At 40.3% G+C, this 16,141-nt stretch overlaps 1 protein-coding gene across 4 annotated transcripts in view; it reads right to left on the reverse strand.

Moving 5' to 3' along the window:
* The window catches only part of HJURP (Holliday junction recognition protein), a 678,247-nt gene that overhangs the window by 345,834 nt on the left and 316,272 nt on the right, over positions 1–16,141 (reverse strand). The gene's annotated exons all lie outside the window — the stretch shown is intronic.

The following is a 16,141-nucleotide window of genomic DNA, read 5'->3' on the forward strand; positions in this document are numbered from 1 at the left end:
TGCATTTTCCTTTGTTGTTTATCATAGAACATTTTACCCCTTTATTCGCATAGTATGGGTTTACCGTGATTCCTAACCTCAACACTTCTCACCTTAACGGGCAACTACGTAGCCTGTCGATGTAGGGATAGTGTAGTTCCTTTTGCCACGCTGAGGCCATATGGAGAACTGAGCTTTTCCTCAAGAGGTAATCTTGGTCCTGAGCTCGAGAGGTTTCTTTTCCCAGGATCCTAAGTTCCCTCTAATCGATCTTAAGTTGAAGGGACTGGGGGAACAGCTTAAGCTTTAACATACAACACGCTTTATTGATGGTTGCTCTGATCCCTTTTGCCCAGGTTAGCTCACTATTTACAATTTTGTTCCTGCACCTTTGTGAGATTTTATGATTATCACCCGATCTCAAACACTGCCAGAAGCTTAATAGTGCTGTGCAAGCTATAATACCCCATGAGGTGATTCCCAATTCTAGTCTCGCTGCCTGTACCATTGAAGATTTAGGCAGAGAGAATAGATTTTTCTGAATGTTTCCCTCCTCGGCGTCCCACCCATTTTTGCCACTCAAATAAAGTACCTCTGCGCCATACAAAAATTGGGGTGGAACCATTGCTGAGTAAGCATTTAGGGCCGGTCTATCGGACATTTCACCATACACATTATTAAATCTTTTTAATCCCTTCACTGATGCCGAAGCCCTCAATTTTAGTGCATCAAAATGGGTGTGCCATTGCAGGCTTCTCTCGAACCACATCCCCAGGTATCTGTATTCTGATACTTTTTCCAACTTCTCGGTACCAAGAGAACCGCGTTTTACTTCTACCAAAACATAAGATCTTAGTCTTCTCCATATTAACAACACGTTTTTTGACATGGCAGTATTCTTTAAACTTGTTAAATTTTCTTTGTAAACCAATCTCCGTCTGGTCCACGATTACCAGGTCATCCATGTAGAGTAAACATGAGATATGTTTCCCATCTTGCTTTGGGCTTGCTCCTATTGCGTTACCTAGGTTTAGGGGCAAGTCTGCAATAAAAAGGAAAAAAGCAGAGGGGCAAGTACGCACCCCTGCCTCAGCCCATTACCAATCCGGATTTTCCGAGATAAACTCCCCTCAACATCCAAGATTATCTGGGCCCAATTTTCAGTATGCAGGGCTCGAATCAGGCCCAATATATCGCCTGGGATGTTGTATCCTATCATGGTTGACCACAGCTGCTCCCTGTCCACCAAATCAAATGCTGCACGGAAGTCCACGAAGCAGCAGAACAGACTACCCCTCTGCTCAATTGACTTCCGCGCAATGGACCAGAGAGCAAAACAGTGGTCTACCGTTGAGTGTCCCTCTTTAAACCCTCCCTGTTCTGGGGGCACAATCTGTTTTTCTTCTGCCCAGTCCTTAAGTAATCCTAAAATTAATTTGGCGAATACTTTTTCACCTATGTCTAGAAGGTTTATTAATCTGTAGTTTTTTGGGGCGTTTACGTCACCTTTTTTGTGGATTGGTCTTACGATGGCTCCTCTCCAATTTTCTGGCACAATCCCTGTATTAAGGATCCCCTGGAACATATTTGTGAAAAACTCTGACCACCACTCAGGCTTAGTTTTTATAATTACTGCTGGCAAATTATCTGGGCCAGCTACATGGGTTAAGTTTAGACTAGATATTATCTTCCTAATGTGGCTGGGGATAAAGTGTTCTTTTATCTCTTCCCTCAAACCTGGCCATGCTATTGTATTTACTTAATCTAACATTGGCCACTTCCCATAGATTTCCCCCAGATAATCCACCCATTTATCCTCGGGGACAGAACACTGCAGAGACCCTAATGCTTTACCGGAGCTTTCTTGGACCAGCTTTCAGACACCTTTCACATTTTTGTCTTCAATTACCTCTAGTAAATTTGCCCAACATCTGTCTTTATAAGTTCTTTTTTTATTCCTAATGATTGTTTTATATTTTATCCTTAGTTTCTGGAGGTTAGATAACAGTTCATCGTTCTGCCTTCCTCTAAGTCTTCTTTCCTTTTTCCTGATACAAGCTTTTGCTTTGCGGCATTCCTCATCGAACCATGGTCTGTTATTAATATGGGGTCTTTTATTGCCGACTGCCCCGGGTTTACCGCATTTAATTTTTACCCTTAGGCATTCTACCAATTAATTTATTGTGTTTACATACCAGGCGTTATCGTCTTCAGATAGCGATTTTTGTAATGGGAGAGTCTGTTGAACATCACTTAATTTTGTAATATGCTCTTCTGAAATATGGATTGTGAGCCGCTTTGGGTAATCTACATGTACTTGAAGAACTGTTTCTCTCGGACTACCCCTTTTGACATATAGTTTAGTCAACCAAGGGTAATGATCACTACCTTCCACCCTTACTACTTCAAAGTGCTTAATTAGCTCAAAGCTACAAGCATGTGTAAACACGTAGTCTATCGACACGGTTGCTGACCTATTGTAAATGTGCGCCTGGCCGGCCGGTCAGTTACATTCTTCCATTTACACATATCAAGCCCATAGAACCCAGCAATTGTCCAAGAGCCAAATCTTGAGGCGAAATGTCATCCTTGAGGAATTTAGCGGTCTCTATATTGTAGGCGCTTAAGAAATCTCTAAACCATGGATCTATTCTTCGGGGGTCTATTCTATGGTTAAAGTCGCCCCACAACAGAAACATATCCTTCGGGTAGGTATCACATATAGTCTCCATTTCTTTTTTTAAATTTTCCAGGTCCACCTTGTAATCATCTTCCTTTCCCTTCTGGATATATACATTAACAATACATATACCTTTGTATCATGGGTCATCATTCAGTGTCAGCACTCTACTACCTAGCACCCACTTACATTTTAATTCGAGGTATTCTATTTTCGTGGCAATTTTTGTGGATACCAACGTCAATTGTCCTCCTGAGGGTCTACCAAAAGTGTTCTTCCTTGCTGCTTTCAGGTGGTGGGCAAACCCTTCGGTGTCTAGGGTTTCGTCACACAGCCAAGTCTCTTGCAAACACAGGATGTCATTGGTCTTAAGGATATTGTTAAAACCTTCTTGGAACACTATTCTTTTCTATCCTTTTATATTCCAAGGTAGTATGGACAGGGTGTGTGACGACCCAAGCTCCTAGTCAATTTCACTCAGGCTCCCATCTTCCTCGTGCTCCGAGTATGCTAGGGCTCTATATCTATTCTCGACTAACACGTCTACATCATCCCTCCCAATTTCCTTAGGGGTTATAGTAATTTCAAGTTCTTCCTTTTTACCCCAACAGGAATTAATCATTCTTATTTGCCGTACTCCCAGCCCGGCATGATTCCTATGAAATGATTTCCCCTGCTTATCAATCAGCATTTCCTCCCTTTTTATCAATCTAATGTCTTCCTTTAGCAGCTCATATTCTGTGTTTTCCAATGCTGCTTTTACTAATGCTGAGTGAAGGAGAACCTTAGTTACTTCACCCCCTTTGTTGTTTACCATAAACCCTACTTCTTTAAGGTCCTCTGAGCTAACATTACGTAGGCTTGCACATTTTGAAAATGAGACGAGGAATTGAGAGCGATTAGGGGGTTTAGTTTTCTAGCTTTTTTCCCACCTTTTCCCTGCCCTGTTGGCTCCAGAAAGAGCCACAGGTCCTGGTATCGTTCTAGCTGTGTTACCGGTGGGCCCCCGTCAATTACATCCTCCCTTCTTCTGCTGTATTCCTCTTCAATGCCTCTCTTCCTAAGGCCCCTACTAATATTGTGGTTACTAGGTCCTGCGCCTATAAGCTTACCCGACCCTCTTGCCTCAACACCCAATTTTTCTTCCCCCAAGGGTTTCCTAGAAGTATCTTTAGTACTCTTTGTGGTTCCTTTACCTTTTGTCCGCCTTGTCTGCTGTTCAAGACTACAGGCATTTGTTTCTTTTATCTCAACTACTTATCTTTTTCGATTCTGGGGGCACTTTCCTACCAGTAGACATAAGTTCTGTCGTTACTCCCTTCCCACTACCTCGCCGCCTTAGGGTTTGGCCTTTACTTCGGCAGTTTCTCCCCTTACTTGGCTGCATGATGTATTGCTTGTAATTCCTCCTTTCCCCACGTCTTTTTATGATCATCAGGCGTTGTGATACATATACGCTTGGTTCCTCCTTCTGTGGTTGGATATCCCTTACCACTACTTCCTCCCTACCAACATTCATTTCCTGAGGGATTCCGACTGGCCTGACTAAAGTAGGCATTAGACCTTTGATTTGTATCAGTTCCCCAATCATAATTTTAAACTGTACACTTTTTGTTTTTAAGATTTCATTGTTCAGGACTGAGACCTTTAATAAACCTTGCAAGGTTTTTTGCAGAATCAACATAACCTCCAGAATAGAGGCACTAGAGGTTCCCGTGACCTCCAAACTATGGGCCCATTAAATCAGTTCCAATAACATAAGAGCTTTCCAGTCTTTCTTTCTCATTGGGATAGTCTTTCATGTAATTATTGTCCTCTTTACTCTGTATCTTACTAAATGAGACTTCATCTTTCTCCTCCACCTCTGCCTCAATTTCATGGTCAAACGAGGGCTGGAATAACCTTGGAGAAGAGGATAAACGTGGATGAAGGAAGATCCCGGAGATGTTAAAATGTATTTGATTTGGGGAATCCAAAATTAGGGTTACCGAGTCCACGGGAGTTGGATGAAGCTCTACAACGCTCAGCTCCTTTTCAGACGTATCAAAACCTTTGAAGTGTTTCCCCAAAAAGTCCTTGATCGACTTAGAGACTGATGATCCTCCTTTTACACCCCCTGTCTTTACAGTCTGTGGGGTCAAGTTCAGTGATTATGTGTTTCTCTGCGCTGGTTTTCTACTTCCAGTAGGTACTGCCATACCTCCATTCATCTCTTCCTTTTCTTTCTGCGTTTTAGCCATATCCTCCGCCCCAAGACTTTTATTTTAAGATCTTTTGGTGTTTGTTAGGGTTTTCCGGGTTTTAGCTTTCCTTAAGGCTATCGCTTTTTTCTTTTTTCTCCTCTGCCACAGCACCCACTGCCCTAGAGTTCCTTTCTTCAGATACAGGCGAAACCAAATGTCCTTTTTCGCCAAATTTCCTTATTCGCCCTTGATACTCTTTATCGCCAGCTCCAACAGCTCATCTTGGGGTCTGTGACTATTTTACCTCCTCTTTTATAAAAGCTTTACCTACTCTCTGTAACTCAGAGAACTTGATTCCACTTACCTCTGTTCCATGGCCGTACACTCTCCCCACCGCCACTACACCACTGCAGTACTCCCGCTTCTCTGCCGTACTCCCACTGCTACCAATCCACTGTTGTGGACCTGCTGTGCCAGTACTATATTGGAGGCTCCCTGGATATCAACTTGGGAAAACGCAGGCTTAGACCCAGCTAAAGCCTGCTAGCAAGCTGCTCTCCTGCCAATTTATCACCAATTTGCCGCCTGGAGGCTTGTGTGGGAGCATCCAAACGGGGGCCAGGTAAAGTGGGGAATTCCCAGTTCTCCACCGTTGGACCCCGAGGGCAGTTTCTTCCGTGCTTACGGATCTCCAATCCATAATCCGCACTACTCGGACACAGAGCCCCTTGAAGATATATGAATCACTTTAGAGCCCTCGCGACTCAATTCCCCCACGTCTTTCGCTTTGCCGCTCGTGCTTGTCCAGAGTGTTACGTGTTCGTCACGTGTAATCCGTCAGCGTTGATCGTAGCGGTAGTGTGAGGTGCAGGGTGGACAGCGTTTTCCCAGGAGATCACCACCAGCCATTTTTGGCCAGAGAGTTGGGTTTCTATAATCACCTCTGGGTAATTATTATTCTGTCTCAAATTTGCATACCTTTTGCAAATCTATGATTTATTTTGCCTTCTGTCTCTTCATCTATCCACTCTTAATGCATTGATTTGTTGAATGAGTCTTGTGAATTGAATGTACATTGTTAAATGATTTTTTTCCTCCCATGAAAATTTTAAGGAGTTTGCACTGTGAATTTGTATTAATGAGCGTTCATTTATGACTGAGATTTAGATAAACTTATTGAATCTTGCACAGAGTCTGTGGTTTATTCCACTAGGATCTGCAAGTTTAGTTAGCTAGATTGTTCATATCACCATCAACTCCTCAACTAATGGTCCATCGACCAAAGGAAGAGTGTTGATCTGTGAAGATTAGTTAGACATTGAATAAAGATTTATTAGGAGTAAATTGAATCCTCAGTGAGTTAACTAATCAAGATCAAAGTGAATTATAAAACTTGACCCCCAGCGAAAAAGCCAGGAAAATCTGATTGTTGTATATGGGCCGATGGAATTTCTCAGTTGTTTGTGAGGTGTTAGTCCCTGGCTTTCCGCTGGATCTGTTTTTCTGGTAGCAGAGCGATGGTTATTATTGATTAGTTTGGTGATTATTGAAGAATGATTTCTGAATATTAACTATATGTTTAACACCAAGTGTTAGTGTTGTGTTCTGTGTTCTCTGGAAGTACAGGTACAGAGATACCCGGGAATCCAAAGAACGGAATTTAGAAGTGTGTGGTAAGGGAATCACACTGCAGAAGGTTACTGGTCATATCATCTAAAAGTTACGCAGGGTTGTAGGTGTTATATTAGGGATTACATCATATAAAAGAGGAGTGTGAATGACACCAGAGGGCCCGCCTGTGAAACTTTGGCCTTACCCAAAAGAGGAGTATCCCTAGAGGAGTAAAAGGTCCTCCCCAAGCTTAAGGGAAGGGTTAACAGTGGGTTTTACTCATAGTGAAAGGAAGAATTTTTTCTTTGCAGAGAGTGAAGAAACTATCTTTGGATTAGCGGAACAGACAGAGTAGCGTTGTTTTTACGTTATTAACTGAAATTTTAGAAAATTTAGAAAATGCATTGTGGAATTACCTTGTGAAAGGAGGGTCAGTAGCATACTGACGTCACAGAGAGCCACGCTGGTATTGGTTGAAGCAGCGGGCGTGTAATAAGAGCAGATTGTAAAGGGAGGGTCAGTAGTAGGCGCAGATACGGACGTCACAAATAGCCGCACTAGCATTGGTCAGATCAGTAGGTGTGTGCTAAGCTCTGATTGGACAGTAAGCAAAAGCAGCGCTAGCATTCGTTGAAAGAGAAGATACGTAGACAGCTCTGACTGGATTGTTGGTGTGAGTCGCACTGGTATAGGATGAGCTTTAGTAAATAGAATATGTGAAAATACGGAAGAGTTACTGAATTTTGTTCATTGAATTAATTAGTCACAGGAGTCGGGAAAATGAAGTTGATTAATATTATTAAAAATTTCTTTAGAAAGGCTAAGCGTATAGTGACTAGGGAGGGAATTATTACGCCACCTCCAAATACGCCTGCTTTTTTTATTATGATGAAACGAGGATATCATACTTGTGTGTGGTTGGAAAATTGGGTTGAGTATACGAAGGGTGATGGTATTTTAGCGTTTCCAGAACATGGTTCGTTCAATGTGAGGATTCTCCAGAATTTGAGAAATCAAATGAATTCATTAAAACCAAATCCTAGATTAACACAATATGAAGCTTTGGAGGAATGGGAAGTTGAGGCATTTGAACTAGAAAAATACAGAAGAGGTAGAAGGATTAATAGAGGATTTTTGCCTAGATACCCATTTGATAGTAGAGGAGATCAGATGAAAAGATGAAGAAGAGCAGTGGTAATTGAAGGTTTATATCCAGTTTTGATGGCTGAAGATCAAATAGTAAGTAAATGTAAAGAAAAAAGAAAACACATGGATGTGTCAGGAGCAGGATGTGATGAATCTGATGATGATTTATTGGAAGACATTTTAGTTAAAAGACCTCCGCCATACCAAGAGTCCTTGAAATATCACTCCAAGTGCACCAATGTTAGAAACCCCGTTAGTTCCACAGGTTTTAAATGACCCAACAGTTACCAGAGCATTACAAGGAGAGGAAAGGAATACACTGGATAAAACAAAGGAAGAAATAGTTCAGAAAATAAATCAGTTATGTTTGAATGCAGAAGCATTGACAGTACCAGTAACAATTGGTCCTGTTATTCCATTGCATGGTGATAAACGAGATACCCAAAAACTCCAGACAGTGGCAGTCCAACGGAACAATGCTAGAAAAGAGGTAGTGACAATAGATGATCAAGTTAGTGAGAGTGATTTGAATGTTTCATTGTTAGATCTCCAATACTTTGAGACAGTAACTGAAACCCCGAAGAGAATTACACCCATAAATACAGGAAGAAAAACACCAACTAACACTCCAGTTGCAGGAAATTCTAGGTGGTTTCACCAGAAGACTTAGAGGAATGGGCAAAAGGATTAGAAAAGAAGAAACCACAACAAAACATTTTAGATGTAAGTAGGTTAAGAGTGGATTTGGAAGAAATGATTATTGGTACAATAAGTTCAGACAGATTAGGTTCATATGGAGATGAAGAATTGTTATTTTTGTGTACGAGTATAACCTGGAGAACAAATAATCTGCATGAGAAGATAGTGAAAGCTGCTTTAGAATTTGGAATAGATGTGGAGAAATCAAAAATATTACAGAAACCTTATAGATCAGAATTTACTGAGATGGATTTGGAGAGTTTGAGTGCATCAGGAAGGAGGTTACAAATAAAGGAATTAATGCACATTTTAAAGAAATGGGGACATGTAGATCGATGGAGAAGTAGATGGACATAAAAAGGGATGAAGCCGCAACAAAAGAAGCATCTGCATTTTCGTTGAGAGAAATAGAAAAGGTTGAAAGGATGTGTCCGATGAGAGAAGTTCCTGGTGGTGGTTATGTTCATGTTCCATAGAGTAGACAGGATATTTTGTCCTTTACGAATGACTTCCCTGGATTGAGAGAAAAACCAATTGAATGGTACAAGCAGGTAGAGAGATTTGTAAAGGTTTTGTTGAAAGATTTAGACGGCTTGTTTGATACAGTGGTACCAACTGATTTGTGGACAGTGTGTAAAATTACAGTTGATTGACCAACTGAAGAATATCCTAGAGACGCAAAAACAGGCGCGCCTTCAGTAGATGTGATGAAGAAATATAATCAAGTGATTACTTTTCTGAAAGGGAACATTCCACCTAAAGAAACAGATTGGGTTAAAATAGATAGAACAACTCAAGAACCAAAGGAGTTAGCGCATGCATACTATGAAAGGTTACTGCAGGCGTTTAAGTAGTTTAGTGGATTTTAAAACATTGGTGATAAAGATATGGGACATTTTGTATATAGGTTTGTGTATGGATTAAGGTCAGAAATTAGTCAGATGATTCAGCAGCACATGCTTTGCTGGCAGAGCAAACCGATTGATGACATTTTAAAATAAGCAAAGTATTGTAGTGATGACATTGATGCAAAGCATAAAAAGTTAAAAGAGAAAATGATGTGGGCACAAGGGAAGACAGCAGAACACCAAGAAGCAACTTCTGGTTCTCAAAATGATAACCAGATGAATGGGAAGAATCAGAATAGTCAAGTGTCGAATGGAAGCAAGGTAAAATACGAATTAGTAGAGAAGAAGCGAAAAAGAAATATCCTAGTCATGGATGTGGAAACCTTGGGCATTGGAAGAACGAGTGTAGAAATATTCAACAGAATAATGGGGTAAATAAAATTTTAAATCCACAGATGCAGAATGAGGTGGTTGTGAATCAACAACAGCAGCAGTAGGTAGTTACTCCTCAGTTGCAGGTGCCACAAGCCCTTATGCCCAACCATGTGAACGCTCAGGTGCAGAGGTACAGTGTGAAAACCGGATTTTTGTGGAGAAAGTGGAAAGACTACACAGACGGTTCAACAATATTGGATGCAAAGTGATGACAGTGGGTCGAAAATGTCCCAATGACGGTGCCTGAGGGGGGATGAAGAGTGCGTGCTCGGAGCATCCTTGGCGGTAGATCAGTCAGGTCCTTTTGTTGATGGAAAGGTTGAAGGAAACAACACATAACCTTTCTAGTGGATACTGGAGCTACCCGTACTACTGTGAGATCAGCAGAAATTCCAAACCTAACCCTCTCGGGAGAAGCTATCCAAGCTTAGAAGTCTCAAATAAACAAATAAGAACCCCAGTCACAAAACCAATAGAAGTAAATATTGGTAATTTCAGATACATGCATCGATTTGTGGTATGTGATTCAAGTCCAGTAAATTTGTTATATAGGGACTTGTTGTACAAGATGAATTGCACCATTTTCTGTAAGCCTGATGGTGTTGCTTCCCAAACACCTGATGAAGACGTTGCCTTTAAGATGATGCTAGCGAAACAGGGGACAAAAGTGGATGAGAGGTTTTTACTTCTTAATGAAAATGATTTGCCTGATGAATTGAAAACTACAGTGAGGTCAGATGTGTGGGATTTTACAGGGAAAGAAATTGGTCTAATGGCAAAAGTAGACCCAATCAAAATTGTGGTGAAAGAAGGTGCGATATATCCAAACACACCCCAATACAGAATGAGTCCTGAAGTGAAAGCAGGAGTTGCCCCGGTGGTTGATCAAATGATTAAGCTAGGTATTCTAAAATAAATATTGAGCAGTCCTTGTAATTCGCCAATCATGGGACTTAAAAAGCCTAGTGGAAAATATAGAATAGTGCAAGATTTGTGGAAAATCAATAAAATATTAGTACCTTGTTGTCCAGTAGTACCAAATCCAGCAGTGCTTCTTTATCAGATACCATGGGATGCCCATTGGTAGACTGTGATTGATTTGTGCCAAGCATTCTTTTCAATTCCATTGCATCCAGATAGCCAATATTTTTGCATTCCGGTTGGGAGACTGTGTCTTGGTATGGTGCCGAGTTCCTCAAGGGTACACAGAGTCCCTCGATTTTTAATCAGCTTCTGAAAAAATGTTCAGGGAACCTTGGGTATGCCAGGAAATTCAGTCATGGTTCAGTATACTGATGACCTACTGGTGGCATCAAAGACACGCGAAGCTTGTGTCATTGACACTATAGCTTTCCTGAACCACTCAGCAGAAGGAGGACACAAGGTGTCGCCAGAAAAATTACAGTTTTGTCGACAAGAAGTCCAATATTTAGGGCACAAGAGAGAAAGAGGATTCGGGAAAGTAACATCAGAAAGAATAAAAGTGATTTGACAAATGAGCCTGCCTAAGACAAAGAAAGAAGTGCGAATGTTTTAGGAGTGGTTGGATATTGTCGTCAATGGATCAGTGGATTTTCGCTGCTTGCTAAATCTTTGATAAGGTTGACACAAAAAGATGTGATGAATCCGATTGAATGGGATGATGAAAGTGAAGAAACATTTGTCAAGCGCCAGCATTGGGAATGTCAGATTATACAAAAGAGTATGCTTTGTTCTGCTGTGAAAGAGAAGGTTGTGCACTTTCAGTGTTACCACAAAGACACGGATTGTCCTGACGTCCAGTAGCATACTTCTCTGCTACTCCGGATCCAGTGGCTGTGGCATTACCTGGCTGCGGCATTACCTGGCTGCTTAAAAGCAGTAGCTGCTACTTGTTTGAGTCTGCAACAGAGTGAATCGATTGTGATGGGACATACTGTCAAGGTGTATGTGCCACATTCGGTCGAGATCCTTTTAACAAGGACTCGCACTAAGCATTTGACCCCTAGTCGGCTGACTAAGTATGAAAGAGTAATATTGGGTGCTGAAAATGTAAGTGTAACAAGATGCACCATGATGAATCCCCTGACTTTGTTACCTGATTCATACTGTGAAGAAGTGAGAGAGGAAGTGGATGATGATTGTCTGGATGTGACAGAAATGTATACAAAGCCCAGGCCCGACATCCTTGATGTCCCCTTAGAAGAGTCAGACTATGTAATGTTTGTTGATGAGTCATGCTTGAGAAGGGAGAATGGAGAATTGAGCTCTGCCTATGCTGTGTGTACTGTGTCAGGTACTCTAGAAGCTTCCTATTTAAGAGGAGTCAAGTTTGCACAAATAGCCAAATTGTTCGCTTTATCCAAAACATGTAAAATTGGGAGGAAATTGAGAGTAACCATTTTTACGGATAGTCAATATGGTTTTGGGATTGTGCATGCCTTTGGCCAATTATGGCTACAGAGGGGATTTCTGACTTCTTCAGGATCCCCCATCAGAAATGGGAAAAATGTCAAAGAACTATTGGAATCATTGCAATTGCCAAAGGAAATTGCAGTGGTCAAATGTGCAGCACATAAGTCAGGAAATGATTATGTGACACTGGCAATCGGTACACTGACCAAATTGCACAATTGTGTGCTCTAGATACAATGTCTTCAAACAGAGGGTTGGAAAAAGAAGTTACCAATCGCCAACTAATGTTTTTCCCTGTTTTTGAAACATGGGACGAAGTTAGACATTTACAGGATGAGGCAGACGCAAAAGAAAAGGAACACTGGATCAAATCAGGTTGCACAAGAAGAGCAGATAATGAAGTGTGGGTGTGTCCAGATGGTAGGCCAATAATGCCGGATAGCTTGTTGTCACAAATGGCTGGGGTATATCATGGAACTACACACATTGGTAGGGACACCATGATTAGACGTTTCAGACAGACATGGTATAATCCCAAGATTAGGGTAGTTGCAGAGAGTCTCTGCCAGAGGTGTTTGACCTGCAAACAGCAAAACCCAGGTAGAAAGACTGTTGTCAGTTGGGGAAAAATTGGAAGAGCAGAGGGACCATTCACCAGATTGCAACTTGACTTCAATGAGTTGCCACCGTACAACGGTTTGAAGTATGTCCTTGTATGTCTATTTTCTCCATGGGTAGAAGCCAATCCCACAACAAGAAATGACAGTCTCACAGTTGCCAAACTACTGTTGAGAGAGCTCATACCCAGATTCAGATTTCCAGTCACTTTGGAATCAGATAGAGGGCCTCATTTTAATAATGAGATAATCAAACTAATTTGTACAGCTTTTAAAATTGAGCAGAAATTACATTGTGCCTATCGACCAGAAGCCTCTGGAGTGGTTAAGCAGCTCAATGGTACAATAAAATCCAGATTAGGAAAGGTGTGTGCATCCATTTCACTGGAATGGCCTGATGCTTTGCCACTTGTATTTATGAGCCTTAAAGCATTCCTGACCGAAGAACAGTATTGAGTCCACATGAGATCCTCATGGGAGGAGTAATGAGACAAGCATCTGTACCTGGAAACAACTTAATAAATATAACTGATGATTTAGTGTTGGACTATTGTAAAGGACTAGCTGATCTGGTAGGTTCTGTGTCTCACCGGTTGGAGAAGAAACAACCACAGCACAGCCGAATCAAGCTCATGATTTGTGTCCTGGTGGCTGGGTCGTGGTAAAGAAGCACACAAGGAAATCGTGTTTGGAACCCAGGTGGAAAGGACCTCATCAAATCATACTGGTCACGACAACAGCAGTGAAGTGTGCTGGCTTACAAAATTGGATCCATGCCAGTCATACCTAAAAAGTCCCAAGTCTACCTGAACGACAAGAGCAGCAACTGGTAGAACAAAGAAAAGAGCCAGAAGCCGAGAGTTTTGAAGTCTAAGAAATCAGAGAAACAGACTATGAAGAACGAATTGACGAAGAACAACCAAGTACAAGTCAAGTAGAGTGGGCACCAGTTACTGGGACTGAAGATACTGCTGTAGAAACTGAGGAAGAGCCAGAGATTTATAGACCAGAACAAAATGAACAAAGAATAGAAGAATTTTCTATAAAAAATTCAGATCAAGCTCAAGCAAAAGAAGAAAATGAAAGACCGGAGGGTCCAGAGCAAAAACAAACCGTAGAACAGAAATACAGAAAATTCAGATCATGTCCAACAAAAGGAAAGAGAAAATAAAAGGACACTTGCAATAGGTGAAGAAGGTGAAATGGCAGTACAGACAAAAAGGGTGAGAAAGGGAGAACACTGGTCGAGTGGAGTAAAAAGACTGAGATATTTCCTAAGAAGAAAAACAGGGAAAGAACTAGAGCAAGTAAATGAGGTGTCAAGTCAGGGTGAGCAAGAACTAACAAGAAGAAGATCATTAACGTTGTCAAAAAGAGTGAGGGTTCCACACAGACAATATAAGGCTCCAGAGTGGACTTACGTTATCCTTGAGGATTTTGAAAATCTTGATCTAAATGAAGAACCAAATAGTGGCACAGTTGGAGGGTCAAATGAAAGGGAATTGAGACCACCTTAAAGAATGACTTTTGCAGAAAGAGTGGTTTTTATCAAAAGGATTATCAAGCAAAAACAAGAAAGGATCTGAAGAAAAAGGCTAAACAAAGCTGAAAGCTTTACAAGTGTGGGATCACACAAAGATTTTACATTTTCACATATATCTATTTTTGAAAGAAAATAGATTTAGAAATAATCTTAGATACTAAAATTGGCAGAAGTAAAAATGACTGAACATCCGAAATCTAGTTTAAAACAAAGATGTATTCAGTGTTGTTTATGTAGTATTACAATACTAATGTTGATGTGTACTAACTGTAGTAATACCTGTTCTAATGGTGAGTAATAATAATAATAACACGAATACTAGTGAAAGAATGAATGCAGTTACTAAGAAAACTACTACCAAAGATTTCGAACAAATGGATAAGAGCATATATTATCATGAAAAATCAAATAGTAATTCGTTATTAAATGTATTTACTAAACTTTTGTATCAATATGTTCACACGATGGATGTGAGTGACATATGTCTGCATGAAATTACCTACTTCTGTCTCAGAAGGTGTGACATATCACCATCTTCCATTAACTTATGGTATGACCTGTAGTGTTATAACTAGTTTGTTCTATGTTACTGGTAAGTTTCAATATTTTCATTCTAATATGGATTTAGTGTTTTCAGAAATCCCTATTAGAAGAAATATGAATCCGGTACTTTGTGGTAAAAATGCAGAATTCATGGGAGCATTTTTCCTAATAACGAATTCCATAGATATAACACATGCTCATAGAAATAATCTAACATGTCTTTTGCGTGATTAAGAAAAAGATGTTCTCAATTTAATAGAAAAAAAAGACAGGATTACCAAAAGAAAGCTGTTGAGCAGAAGTCACATGTACTGCCATGGGCTACTTTGGAGGGAGACTATGAGAAAGGCGAGACTCATGCTGCAATGTCCCTAGACTTGACAAAAATGGGGAAATTCTGTCTACATAGACTAAAAACAGAGTATAATAGTATTTTCATTGGTACTAGCGAATGTGAACATACCTTCCTAATTATGGGGGAATGGGGACTAAAAGGGGAAACTGATCCTGCTTTCCCCGGTATTTATTACATGTGCGGTAAAAATGCCTATTATAGGCTACATGCACGATGGTACGGAAGTTGCTACCTTGGTATTGCCTTCTCAAAGATCACATAATTAAGAACAATTAAATAGATTTAATAAGTAAGGGACTAACAAAAAGTAAAAGAGCACGTTTTTCAGAAATAGTAGGCAACATTTTTGGTGCACTGATACCGTCAGTTGGAGTCGTATTGAACTCACATAAGATACGTCAATTGTCCACAGTAGTTGATCGTTTCTCAACGGATACAGCTGGAGGATTCTTAATGATTAATACTGAAATGGTTGCAATGAGATCTATGGTTTTGCAAATCAGACTTGCCCTTGATATTATATTGGCGAAAGAGGGTGGAGTGTGCAGCATGATGAAAGTTCAACACTGCTGTACATATATCCCAGACAAAAGTAAAGGTACTGAGGGATATATCAAGAATATTGTAAAGATTCATAAACATTTGACCCAACTGGAGGTTGACGGTGTCTGGGAAAGACTCAGTAAAAGTATTTCCACTATAGGTAGCTGATTTCCACTTTTGTGAGTAGCTTATTAGGGAAAATATTAATACCTGTATATCAATAGCATTAGTCCTCTTGATGATAATAATGACATATAAATTTTGCAAAGGAAAATTAAGAACGATATTATTGAATGAAGCAAAGAATAAAAGGATGGGAAGAAAGAGAAAAAGAGATGAGATAGACATAGAAGAAATGAAAGTCTATATGGAAAAATGAAAGAAATGAATATAAAGGAGAACAATTGAGAATGTATAGAATCTAATGTAGACGCAAAGAATAGATAAAGTTGGCACATGGTAATGATGGGTATTTTATGATGGCTTGATTGATTGATGGGGGATTGATGAAGCAAGGATTCAAGCAATTCCTCATTAACAGTATTAATTATTAGAAATAGAAAAG

The sequence above is a fragment of the Triturus cristatus genome, chromosome 5_2, assembly GCF_964204655.1.
Source record: "Triturus cristatus chromosome 5_2, aTriCri1.1, whole genome shotgun sequence".
Classification (NCBI taxonomy): Eukaryota; Metazoa; Chordata; class Amphibia; order Caudata; family Salamandridae; genus Triturus; species Triturus cristatus.